The 12,458-nt window shown below is 54.7% G+C and overlaps 1 protein-coding gene across 3 annotated transcripts in view; it reads left to right on the forward strand.

Moving 5' to 3' along the window:
* Positions 1-12,458, forward strand: part of LOC139473453 (armadillo repeat-containing protein 8-like) — a 54,433-nt gene that overhangs the window by 18,209 nt on the left and 23,766 nt on the right. The gene's annotated exons all lie outside the window — the stretch shown is intronic.

Below are 12,458 nucleotides of genomic sequence, written 5' to 3' on the forward strand. Positions count from 1 at the left end.
AATCGCATTCTAAATTACGCTTTTGCTTCTAGTTTCACAATTTATGCACGTAAGGGTAAAAAAGCAGCAGAGACTGTCTCCCCCGCTCCCTCCCCTGGGGCCGGGGGAGAAGGCTCTAGGGTCCCCGTAACAATCACTGCAACCTCTCCTGCACGTCTTTGGCTTCGGCGCCGGCTCGAGATCGCTCCCCAGCGGAGGGGTGGCGGGCGTTGGCCCGTTCACTACCGACGCACAGTTCTCCCTAGCGGAGCCAGACGCCTCTTCCGAGGCCGAGGCTTCCTCTAGCGGATTCCTAGCCCAGAGCCATGTGGGTTCCCTTGAACCCCCGGCACCTCGGGACCGGGACTCGGCTTTGGGCTGTGTGCAGCCCGGGGATGCGAAGGCCCAGGCCTTCGGGCGTCCCCTTCCGACTTCGTCTGCTTCTTCTCTCGGGGAAGAGTCGATTAAATTCGGCTCGGAATCGAGAGAGGAGTGGACGGAGGAGGGGGAAGACGACTCGGAGACCTTGGGAACATTTTCCTTCATTTCCTCGTTGAGGCATGTACGGGACAAGATTGTGCCCATGCCCCAGTCGGATCCGACTGAGTTCCGCCTTCTGGGGGACGCTTTTGCTCTGAGCAAGGCACCCCAGGTGCGGCTCCGTATTCTGTCCTCACTGGTGCATGAAGTCATCAACCCTCTGTTGTCGGGTGCCCGCAGGAAGTTCGACCTGCCCGAACTTATTAAGCGGTACCCGTTAGCAGAGGATGGTGACTTTGAGGTACCGGTGGTGGACGAATGCGTCTGGACCTCCGTTACCCTTGGGGGGTCTTCGACCCCCAACTTGGCTAAGGTCAAGCTGGGCCGGCGGTTGCCACCCTTTCCAAGGTGTGGTGCGGAGCTGAAGGCTGCTTACGTTTGTTTCGAGGAGCAATATCGTAATGCATGTCAGCAGCTCTGTGTGTCCGTACACTCCGCATATCTGTCAGCCATACAGATGGAGTTAGCGGGAGAGGGTCCGGCCGACTCTTCGGAGTTGGCCACGGAACTTACGTAGGTCCATAGTCATCTTGCGAGGGACGCTATCCATAGCTGTGCCTCGCAGATGATGTGCACAGTCATGGGCATGCGCAGGCTGTGGATGTCGGTATCCAAATACTCGGCTTCCACACGCAGGGATCTACTTGCTTTGCCATATAAGATGGGTGCCACCCTCTTCCCTGGGGCTCAGCAGGTGGTCGAGAGGCAGCACAGTTGTATGCCTCCATCAAGGATTCTAAGGATTCTAAGGATTCAAGGATTAAATCGCGTAAGCGGACCTCTCCACTTGACTCCTCCTACGCTGATGCGCCGGGTCAGGTCACATCCTTCAGGTAAGGGCGCCGGGAGGAGCAAGAGAGGCAGGGGCCGGGGCAAGACAGCTGGTCGAGGCCAGCAGCCTTTTCGCGGGGCCGGGAACCCCCATTAGCGCCCGAAGTGCCCCAGACGGACCCACGGTTGCATGTTATCGGACTGCCGACAGCCGGGGTCCACTGCCTCAAGCCGGATGTCCCCGTAGGCGGCCGACTGGCTCTATTCCTGAAGGAATGGGAGACAGTCACATCCAATCCCTGGACCCTGTCCACTCTAAGGGATGGCCATATGCCTCGGTGGAAACATCATCCGCCCCCCTTCTCCGGGATAAAGCACACTCCGGTGCCTGCTACTTGAGAGAAGGCGGAATTCCTCCGTGCCGAGGTCGACGCACTTCTTATGAAGGCTGCGATCGAACCGGTTCCCGTGGGACAGGAAAGCGAGGGCTTCTACTCGACATATTTCCTAGTTACCCAAAAAGATGGAGGGTTCAGGCCTATTCTCAATCTGAGAAGGCTGAACAAACTTATAGAGGTACCGTCCTTCAGGATGGAGACACTGCGCTCGGTGATCTCAGTTGTCGAGACAGCAGAATGGCTAACGTCAATAGACCTAAAAGACGCCTATCTCCACGTACCCATACACCCCGAGTTCAAGAAATACCTGAGGTTTTCTTTCGACGGGAGGTGTTATCAGTTCAGGGTTCTACCATTCGGGATCTCCACGGCCCCGAGGGTGTTCACCAAGCTGATGTTGATTCCCGCCCAAGTGGCCAGGTGAAAAGATCGGTTCTGCCATCCTCACCTCGACGACTGGTTACTAAGAGCTCTATCGCAATCCCTGAGTCAGATAGCTACACAAGACGTGATAGACATTCTGATCACTCTAGGGTGGATAGTCAATCTCAAGAAGTCAGATCTGAGCCTTACTGAGACTTTGGGTGAACTCAGAAGATCTCGAGACTGTTCTCGAGACTCCGCAAGGGCTCAATGCACACCTGCAGTGGTGGACTGAGGTCAGGAATCTGTCCCGGGGGCTCCCCCTCGACACTCCCGTTCCGTCTCTCACAGTTCACTCTCCGGCTGGGGAGGCGTTCTGAACGATCACACTGCCTCGGGACTATGGTCCCAGCAGGAGATCAAACTGCATATCAATGTGCTAGAACTGAGAGCGGTCAGGTTGGTGTTCAAACGCTTCCTGGATCTGCTTCGTGGCCAAGTGGTGTGTCTAGAGATGGACAACCACCTCGGGACCGGGACTCGGCTTTGGGCTGTGTGCAGCCCGGGGATGCGAAGGCCCAGGCCTTCGGGCGTCCCCTTCCGACTTCGTCTGCTTCTTCTCTCGGGGAAGAGTCGATTAAATTCGGCTCGGAATCGAGAGAGGAGTGGACGGAGGAGGGGGAAGACGACTCGGAGACCTTGGGAACATTTTCCTTCATTTCCTCGTTGAGGCATGTACGGGACAAGATTGTCCAGGTACTGCCTCAGGTGGCTGTGCCCATGCCCCAGTCGGATCCGACTGAGTTCCGCCTTCTGGGGGACGCTTTTGCTCTGAGCAAGGCACCCCAGGTGCGGCTCCGTATTCTGTCCTCACTGGTGCATGAAGTCATCAACCCTCTGTTGTCGGGTGCCCGCAGGAAGTTCGACCTGCCCGAACTTATTAAGCGGTACCCGTTAGCAGAGGATGGTGACTTTGAGGTACCGGTGGTGGACGAATGCGTCTGGACCTCCGTTACCCTTGGGGGGTCTTCGACCCCCAACTTGGCTAAGGTCAAGCTGGGCCGGCGGTTGCCACCCTTTCCAAGGTGTGGTGCGGAGCTGAAGGCTGCTTACGTTTGTTTCGAGGAGCAATATCGTAATGCATGTCAGCAGCTCTGTGTGTCCGTACACTCCGCATATCTGTCAGCCATACAGATGGAGTTAGCGGGAGAGGGTCCGGCCGACTCTTCGGAGTTGGCCACGGAACTTACGTAGGTCCATAGTCATCTTGCGAGGGACGCTATCCATAGCTGTGCCTCGCAGATGATGTGCACAGTCATGGGCATGCGCAGGCTGTGGATGTCGGTATCCAAATACTCGGCTTCCACACGCAGGGATCTACTTGCTTTGCCATATAAGATGGGTGCCACCCTCTTCCCTGGGGCTCAGCAGGTGGTCGAGAGGCAGCACAGTTGTATGCCTCCATCAAGGATTCTAAGGATTCTAAGGATTCAAGGATTAAATCGCGTAAGCGGACCTCTCCACTTGACTCCTCCTACGCTGATGCGCCGGGTCAGGTCACATCCTTCAGGTAAGGGCGCCGGGAGGAGCAAGAGAGGCAGGGGCCGGGGCAAGACAGCTGGTCGAGGCCAGCAGCCTTTTCGCGGGGCCGGGAACCCCCATTAGCGCCCGAAGTGCCCCAGACGGACCCACGGTTGCATGTTATCGGACTGCCGACAGCCGGGGTCCACTGCCTCAAGCCGGATGTCCCCGTAGGCGGCCGACTGGCTCTATTCCTGAAGGAATGGGAGACAGTCACATCCAATCCCTGGACCCTGTCCACTCTAAGGGATGGCCATATGCCTCGGTGGAAACATCATCCGCCCCCCTTCTCCGGGATAAAGCACACTCCGGTGCCTGCTACTTGAGAGAAGGCGGAATTCCTCCGTGCCGAGGTCGACGCACTTCTTATGAAGGCTGCGATCGAACCGGTTCCCGTGGGACAGGAAAGCGAGGGCTTCTACTCGACATATTTCCTAGTTACCCAAAAAGATGGAGGGTTCAGGCCTATTCTCAATCTGAGAAGGCTGAACAAACTTATAGAGGTACCGTCCTTCAGGATGGAGACACTGCGCTCGGTGATCTCAGTTGTCGAGACAGCAGAATGGCTAACGTCAATAGACCTAAAAGACGCCTATCTCCACGTACCCATACACCCCGAGTTCAAGAAATACCTGAGGTTTTCTTTCGACGGGAGGTGTTATCAGTTCAGGGTTCTACCATTCGGGATCTCCACGGCCCCGAGGGTGTTCACCAAGCTGATGTTGATTCCCGCCCAAGTGGCCAGGTGAAAAGATCGGTTCTGCCATCCTCACCTCGACGACTGGTTACTAAGAGCTCTATCGCAATCCCTGAGTCAGATAGCTACACAAGACGTGATAGACATTCTGATCACTCTAGGGTGGATAGTCAATCTCAAGAAGTCAGATCTGAGCCTTACTGAGACTTTGGGTGAACTCAGAAGATCTCGAGACTGTTCTCGAGACTCCGCAAGGGCTCAATGCACACCTGCAGTGGTGGACTGAGGTCAGGAATCTGTCCCGGGGGCTCCCCCTCGACACTCCCGTTCCGTCTCTCACAGTTCACTCTCCGGCTGGGGAGGCGTTCTGAACGATCACACTGCCTCGGGACTATGGTCCCAGCAGGAGATCAAACTGCATATCAATGTGCTAGAACTGAGAGCGGTCAGGTTGGTGTTCAAACGCTTCCTGGATCTGCTTCGTGGCCAAGTGGTGTGTCTAGAGATGGACAACCACCTCGGGACCGGGACTCGGCTTTGGGCTGTGTGCAGCCCGGGGATGTGAAGGCCCAGGCCTTCGGGCGTCCCCTTCCGACTTCGTCTGCTTCTTCTCTCGGGGAAGAGTCGATTAAATTCGGCTCGGAATCGAGAGAGGAGTGGACGGAGGAGGGGGAAGACGACTCGGAGACCTTGGGAACATTTTCCTTCATTTCCTCGTTGAGGCATGTACGGGACAAGATTGTCCAGGTACTGCCTCAGGTGGCTGTGCCCATGCCCCAGTCGGATCCGACTGAGTTCCGCCTTCTGGGGGACGCTTTTGCTCTGAGCAAGGCACCCCAGGTGCGGCTCCGTATTCTGTCCTCACTGGTGCATGAAGTCATCAACCCTCTGTTGTCGGGTGCCCGCAGGAAGTTCGACCTGCCCGAACTTATTAAGCGGTACCCGTTAGCAGAGGATGGTGACTTTGAGGTACCGGTGGTGGACGAATGCGTCTGGACCTCCGTTACCCTTGGGGGGTCTTCGACCCCCAACTTGGCTAAGGTCAAGCTGGGCCGGCGGTTGCCACCCTTTCCAAGGTGTGGTGCGGAGCTGAAGGCTGCTTACGTTTGTTTCGAGGAGCAATATCGTAATGCATGTCAGCAGCTCTGTGTGTCCGTACACTCCGCATATCTGTCAGCCATACAGATGGAGTTAGCGGGAGAGGGTCCGGCCGACTCTTCGGAGTTGGCCACGGAACTTACGTAGGTCCATAGTCATCTTGCGAGGGACGCTATCCATAGCTGTGCCTCGCAGATGATGTGCACAGTCATGGGCATGCGCAGGCTGTGGATGTCGGTATCCAAATACTCGGCTTCCACACGCAGGGATCTACTTGCTTTGCCATATAAGATGGGTGCCACCCTCTTCCCTGGGGCTCAGCAGGTGGTCGAGAGGCAGCACAGTTGTATGCCTCCATCAAGGATTCTAAGGATTCTAAGGATTCAAGGATTAAATCGCGTAAGCGGACCTCTCCACTTGACTCCTCCTACGCTGATGCGCCGGGTCAGGTCACATCCTTCAGGTAAGGGCGCCGGGAGGAGCAAGAGAGGCAGGGGCCGGGGCAAGACAGCTGGTCGAGGCCAGCAGCCTTTTCGCGGGGCCGGGAACCCCCATTAGCGCCCGAAGTGCCCCAGACGGACCCACGGTTGCATGTTATCGGACTGCCGACAGCCGGGGTCCACTGCCTCAAGCCGGATGTCCCCGTAGGCGGCCGACTGGCTCTATTCCTGAAGGAATGGGAGACAGTCACATCCAATCCCTGGACCCTGTCCACTCTAAGGGATGGCCATATGCCTCGGTGGAAACATCATCCGCCCCCCTTCTCCGGGATAAAGCACACTCCGGTGCCTGCTACTTGAGAGAAGGCGGAATTCCTCCGTGCCGAGGTCGACGCACTTCTTATGAAGGCTGCGATCGAACCGGTTCCCGTGGGACAGGAAAGCGAGGGCTTCTACTCGACATATTTCCTAGTTACCCAAAAAGATGGAGGGTTCAGGCCTATTCTCAATCTGAGAAGGCTGAACAAACTTATAGAGGTACCGTCCTTCAGGATGGAGACACTGCGCTCGGTGATCTCAGTTGTCGAGACAGCAGAATGGCTAACGTCAATAGACCTAAAAGACGCCTATCTCCACGTACCCATACACCCCGAGTTCAAGAAATACCTGAGGTTTTCTTTCGACGGGAGGTGTTATCAGTTCAGGGTTCTACCATTCGGGATCTCCACGGCCCCGAGGGTGTTCACCAAGCTGATGTTGATTCCCGCCCAAGTGGCCAGGTGAAAAGATCGGTTCTGCCATCCTCACCTCGACGACTGGTTACTAAGAGCTCTATCGCAATCCCTGAGTCAGATAGCTACACAAGACGTGATAGACATTCTGATCACTCTAGGGTGGATAGTCAATCTCAAGAAGTCAGATCTGAGCCTTACTGAGACTTTGGGTGAACTCAGAAGATCTCGAGACTGTTCTCGAGACTCCGCAAGGGCTCAATGCACACCTGCAGTGGTGGACTGAGGTCAGGAATCTGTCCCGGGGGCTCCCCCTCGACACTCCCGTTCCGTCTCTCACAGTTCACTCTCCGGCTGGGGAGGCGTTCTGAACGATCACACTGCCTCGGGACTATGGTCCCAGCAGGAGATCAAACTGCATATCAATGTGCTAGAACTGAGAGCGGTCAGGTTGGTGTTCAAACGCTTCCTGGATCTGCTTCGTGGCCAAGTGGTGTGTCTAGAGATGGACAACCACCTCGGGACCGGGACTCGGCTTTGGGCTGTGTGCAGCCCGGGGATGTGAAGGCCCAGGCCTTCGGGCGTCCCCTTCCGACTTCGTCTGCTTCTTCTCTCGGGGAAGAGTCGATTAAATTCGGCTCGGAATCGAGAGAGGAGTGGACGGAGGAGGGGGAAGACGACTCGGAGACCTTGGGAACATTTTCCTTCATTTCCTCGTTGAGGCATGTACGGGACAAGATTGTCCAGGTACTGCCTCAGGTGGCTGTGCCCATGCCCCAGTCGGATCCGACTGAGTTCCGCCTTCTGGGGGACGCTTTTGCTCTGAGCAAGGCACCCCAGGTGCGGCTCCGTATTCTGTCCTCACTGGTGCATGAAGTCATCAACCCTCTGTTGTCGGGTGCCCGCAGGAAGTTCGACCTGCCCGAACTTATTAAGCGGTACCCGTTAGCAGAGGATGGTGACTTTGAGGTACCGGTGGTGGACGAATGCGTCTGGACCTCCGTTACCCTTGGGGGGTCTTCGACCCCCAACTTGGCTAAGGTCAAGCTGGGCCGGCGGTTGCCACCCTTTCCAAGGTGTGGTGCGGAGCTGAAGGCTGCTTACGTTTGTTTCGAGGAGCAATATCGTAATGCATGTCAGCAGCTCTGTGTGTCCGTACACTCCGCATATCTGTCAGCCATACAGATGGAGTTAGCGGGAGAGGGTCCGGCCGACTCTTCGGAGTTGGCCACGGAACTTACGTAGGTCCATAGTCATCTTGCGAGGGACGCTATCCATAGCTGTGCCTCGCAGATGATGTGCACAGTCATGGGCATGCGCAGGCTGTGGATGTCGGTATCCAAATACTCGGCTTCCACACGCAGGGATCTACTTGCTTTGCCATATAAGATGGGTGCCACCCTCTTCCCTGGGGCTCAGCAGGTGGTCGAGAGGCAGCACAGTTGTATGCCTCCATCAAGGATTCTAAGGATTCTAAGGATTCAAGGATTAAATCGCGTAAGCGGACCTCTCCACTTGACTCCTCCTACGCTGATGCGCCGGGTCAGGTCACATCCTTCAGGTAAGGGCGCCGGGAGGAGCAAGAGAGGCAGGGGCCGGGGCAAGACAGCTGGTCGAGGCCAGCAGCCTTTTCGCGGGGCCGGGAACCCCCATTAGCGCCCGAAGTGCCCCAGACGGACCCACGGTTGCATGTTATCGGACTGCCGACAGCCGGGGTCCACTGCCTCAAGCCGGATGTCCCCGTAGGCGGCCGACTGGCTCTATTCCTGAAGGAATGGGAGACAGTCACATCCAATCCCTGGACCCTGTCCACTCTAAGGGATGGCCATATGCCTCGGTGGAAACATCATCCGCCCCCCTTCTCCGGGATAAAGCACACTCCGGTGCCTGCTACTTGAGAGAAGGCGGAATTCCTCCGTGCCGAGGTCGACGCACTTCTTATGAAGGCTGCGATCGAACCGGTTCCCGTGGGACAGGAAAGCGAGGGCTTCTACTCGACATATTTCCTAGTTACCCAAAAAGATGGAGGGTTCAGGCCTATTCTCAATCTGAGAAGGCTGAACAAACTTATAGAGGTACCGTCCTTCAGGATGGAGACACTGCGCTCGGTGATCTCAGTTGTCGAGACAGCAGAATGGCTAACGTCAATAGACCTAAAAGACGCCTATCTCCACGTACCCATACACCCCGAGTTCAAGAAATACCTGAGGTTTTCTTTCGACGGGAGGTGTTATCAGTTCAGGGTTCTACCATTCGGGATCTCCACGGCCCCGAGGGTGTTCACCAAGCTGATGTTGATTCCCGCCCAAGTGGCCAGGTGAAAAGATCGGTTCTGCCATCCTCACCTCGACGACTGGTTACTAAGAGCTCTATCGCAATCCCTGAGTCAGATAGCTACACAAGACGTGATAGACATTCTGATCACTCTAGGGTGGATAGTCAATCTCAAGAAGTCAGATCTGAGCCTTACTCAGAATCTAGTCTTCCTAGGGGCGAATTTCAACACGGTGAGTGGACTTGTATCTCTGTCACCAGTGTCAGAAGTGTTACTTCCCAGTTCCTTCTGTCCGCATGTCACACTGCTCGTACATGGCTCCAGTTACTGGGCAACATGGCGGCGACAGTGGATGTGGTTTGGCGGGCGTGCTTGAGAATGAGACCCATTCAACAAGCGCTCCGTCGACTTTGGGTGAACTCAGAAGATCTCGAGACTGTTCTCGAGACTCCGCAAGGGCTCAATGCACACCTGCAGTGGTGGACTGAGGTCAGGAATCTGTCCCGGGGGCTCCCCCTCGACACTCCCGTTCCGTCTCTCACAGTTCACTCTCCGGCTGGGGAGGCGTTCTGAACGATCACACTGCCTCGGGACTATGGTCCCAGCAGGAGATCAAACTGCATATCAATGTGCTAGAACTGAGAGCGGTCAGGTTGGTGTTCAAACGCTTCCTGGATCTGCTTCGTGGCCAAGTGGTGTGTCTAGAGATGGACAACCAAATGGCGATGACTTACATCCGGAAGCAGGGGGGAATGGTGTCTCCATCGCTTCTCCAAAAGTCGTGGCAGTTCCTCCTATGGTGCGACTCACACGTTATCAGGGTGCTACCTGTTTATCTTCCGGGGGTGGACAACGTCCGTGCAGATGCTCTGTCTCGCCGGATCCTCGCTCCTCACGAGTGGAGGCTCGACCCGGGGATATTTGGGATTATCTCCTAGTTATAAGTGTCGTTCCAGGTGGATCTGTTTGCGTCTGGGGTGAATCACCAGACACCAACGTTCTGCTCCCGAGTCTCCGACCCGAGGTTGGTGGCACCGGACGCCTTCCAGCTAGATTGTACGGACAGAATTCTGTGGTCATTCCCCCCAGTACCTCTGATTTCCAAGGTCCTGTCTCGGCTAGCCACTCAGCCTGCACGACTACTTGTGCTCCTGGCACCCCTTTGGTCGGCACAGAGTTAGTTTCCAGTAATACTCAGGTTTCTGGCTCAGCCTCCTGTTCTATTACCTTTACGACCGGACCTCCTATCCCAGAACGAGGCCCACAACCAGAATCCCAGGATTCTGTGGGTGGCTTGGCCACTGTCCGGAATCGCCTCCAGAAGAGCGGTATTCCTGCACGAGTTGCAGACACAATACTGGCTTCGCGGAGGGATTCGACAAACGTTCAGTACGAGGATAGATGGGCCTGCTATGCACGCTGGTGTGCCGATAGAGGGATTGCAGATCCCTTTTCTGCAGATCTCGTAGCCGTGCTTGAGTTCCTCCAGTCGTGACTAGATGACGGCCTGGCCGCATCGACAGTCCGGGGGTACTCTACAGCTATCGCAGCCTTTCACGTCCCTGTCGACGGGGCACTTCTGGGTGCGCACCCATTAGTGCAGGGCTTTTTAGCAGATGTTGACAGGATCCGACCGCCTGTCCAGCGGATCAGTCCCCCTTGGGACTTATCAATTGTTCTTGATTGGCTGTCCGGTCCTTCCTTTCGGGATATGTCGTCTCTCTCTTCAGCTGTTGAGCTGGAAGACGTCGTTCCTTGTGGCTGTAATGTCCGGCAGACGGGTAGGCGCCATTCACGCAATGTCAGCCGATCCCGAACTAACTGTCTTTCACCGGGACAGGGTCAGTATTCGCCTGCTGGACTCTTACCGTCCTAAGGTGGCACACGCCTTCCAAGGGACAGCTCCAATTGAGCTACCTGCTCTTTCACAGCCTTCCTTGTGACACTACAAGACACGCTCATGTCTTGGATGTCCGCAGGACCCTCAAGTCCTATATCAACAGAACTAAGGGTATCCATAAGGATAATCAACTATTTTGCTGTTATGGCGGTAGGAAGGCTGGCTCACCTGCGAGCAAACAAACTATCTCCAGGTGGATAGTCTCTACTATATGTACTGCGTACACCCTTCAAGGCAGGGACCCCCCCCTACCAAGTTGAAGGCTCATTCGGTTTGAGCAGTGGCTATGACACAAGCGTACGCCGTGGCTCTGCCCATTGAGGAGATCTGCTTCGTGGCTATTTGGAGCCAGCCGAGCACGTTCATCAAACATTACCAACTCGACAAACACTCAAGCGAGCATGCTCGGTTTGGTCAGTCAGTTCTCCGAACTGGGCAAAGTTCTGCATCTCTAGCCGATTGAGCCTTCGAGATTTTAGACCGCCCGGACCGGTTATAAAACTGCTCAGTAACGGTCCGGATTATATCTTCTACGGTCGATAACAATACCACCCATTACTACTCGATAATCATCGTATTTGCACATGCACTCCTTCGATTCACGGGGACCCTCTGGCCTAGCTCTGCACGGGTTTATAGTCCCTCGTGATCTGCGCCCCCATATCACTTGTTCAAAAAAGTGTGTGTGTGTGTGTGTGTGTGTGTGTGTGTGTGTGTGTCTCGAGTTCTCAATATGATAAGCCAGAAAGAATGGCTCTTTTCATTGTGTATGGTTGACCACGCCCTGTCTCCAGCCCCCGCCTTTCGACGGTGGTGACTCACGATAAGGTTGGTTCCATTTATTGAACTCTTGTTTATTCATTGAAATAATCAAAATACGATGTATTTGTGCACGATTGTTGCTGACGGATGCCACTTCCTAGATTATCTTTAAGAGTCTATCTTGATGCAATAAGTGCCCCAAGGAGGATTTAATCTGAAAGAGAATTTTACAAACCTGTAGAGGTTATGAATTCTCTGATGAAATCCTCCTTGGGGCAAGGCCACCCGCCTCCCCACATTCCGTCAGCATTAGACATATGGAAAGTGATTTGGGTGAGAGTTGCTTCCCTTGGCGTGACGCGCCATGGAGGGTGAGGCACCATAAAGGTGGACGTATATCATACAAAAACGAAGTTTTTTGTGTGGTAACATTTTTTATTAAGGAAAATGGTTACAACTATGTCATGTAGATTTTCTTGAGCCAGGAAATTGCAATAAGTCCCCGAAGGAGGATTTCATCAGAGAATTCATAACCTCTACAGGTTTGTAAAAATTTATGACCCACCAAGAAAACAATATTTATCTTTGCTTTAGCCATGGCTGCACTGGTGAGCGAGCTACATGCGATGGACATCACCCACATACGCTTTGAGCATGGGACGCATGGAGCGGGACATCTCGGATTGTGCTGGGATTTTATAGCAAAAAATCAACTACCAGGCCAACCCGATTGTTCCTTTACCATCCCACCAATATCAACTATTGTGGTAGCCCAAGATGAGGGTGAACTTCTCTTGTGCCCGGTGTGAGCACTTCGAGTTTTCATCCACCGCTCCAAGACTAGGTGTGGTTCAAGGAAGTGGTTATTTATACCCAAGTCTCCTATGTTCAGGACTGAAGTTAGTCGCAACACCATGTCCCTA

This window comes from Haliotis cracherodii, unplaced genomic scaffold (assembly GCF_022045235.1).
Source record: "Haliotis cracherodii isolate W230 unplaced genomic scaffold, xgHalCrac1.p SCAF_29, whole genome shotgun sequence".
Classification (NCBI taxonomy): Eukaryota; Metazoa; Mollusca; class Gastropoda; order Lepetellida; family Haliotidae; genus Haliotis; species Haliotis cracherodii.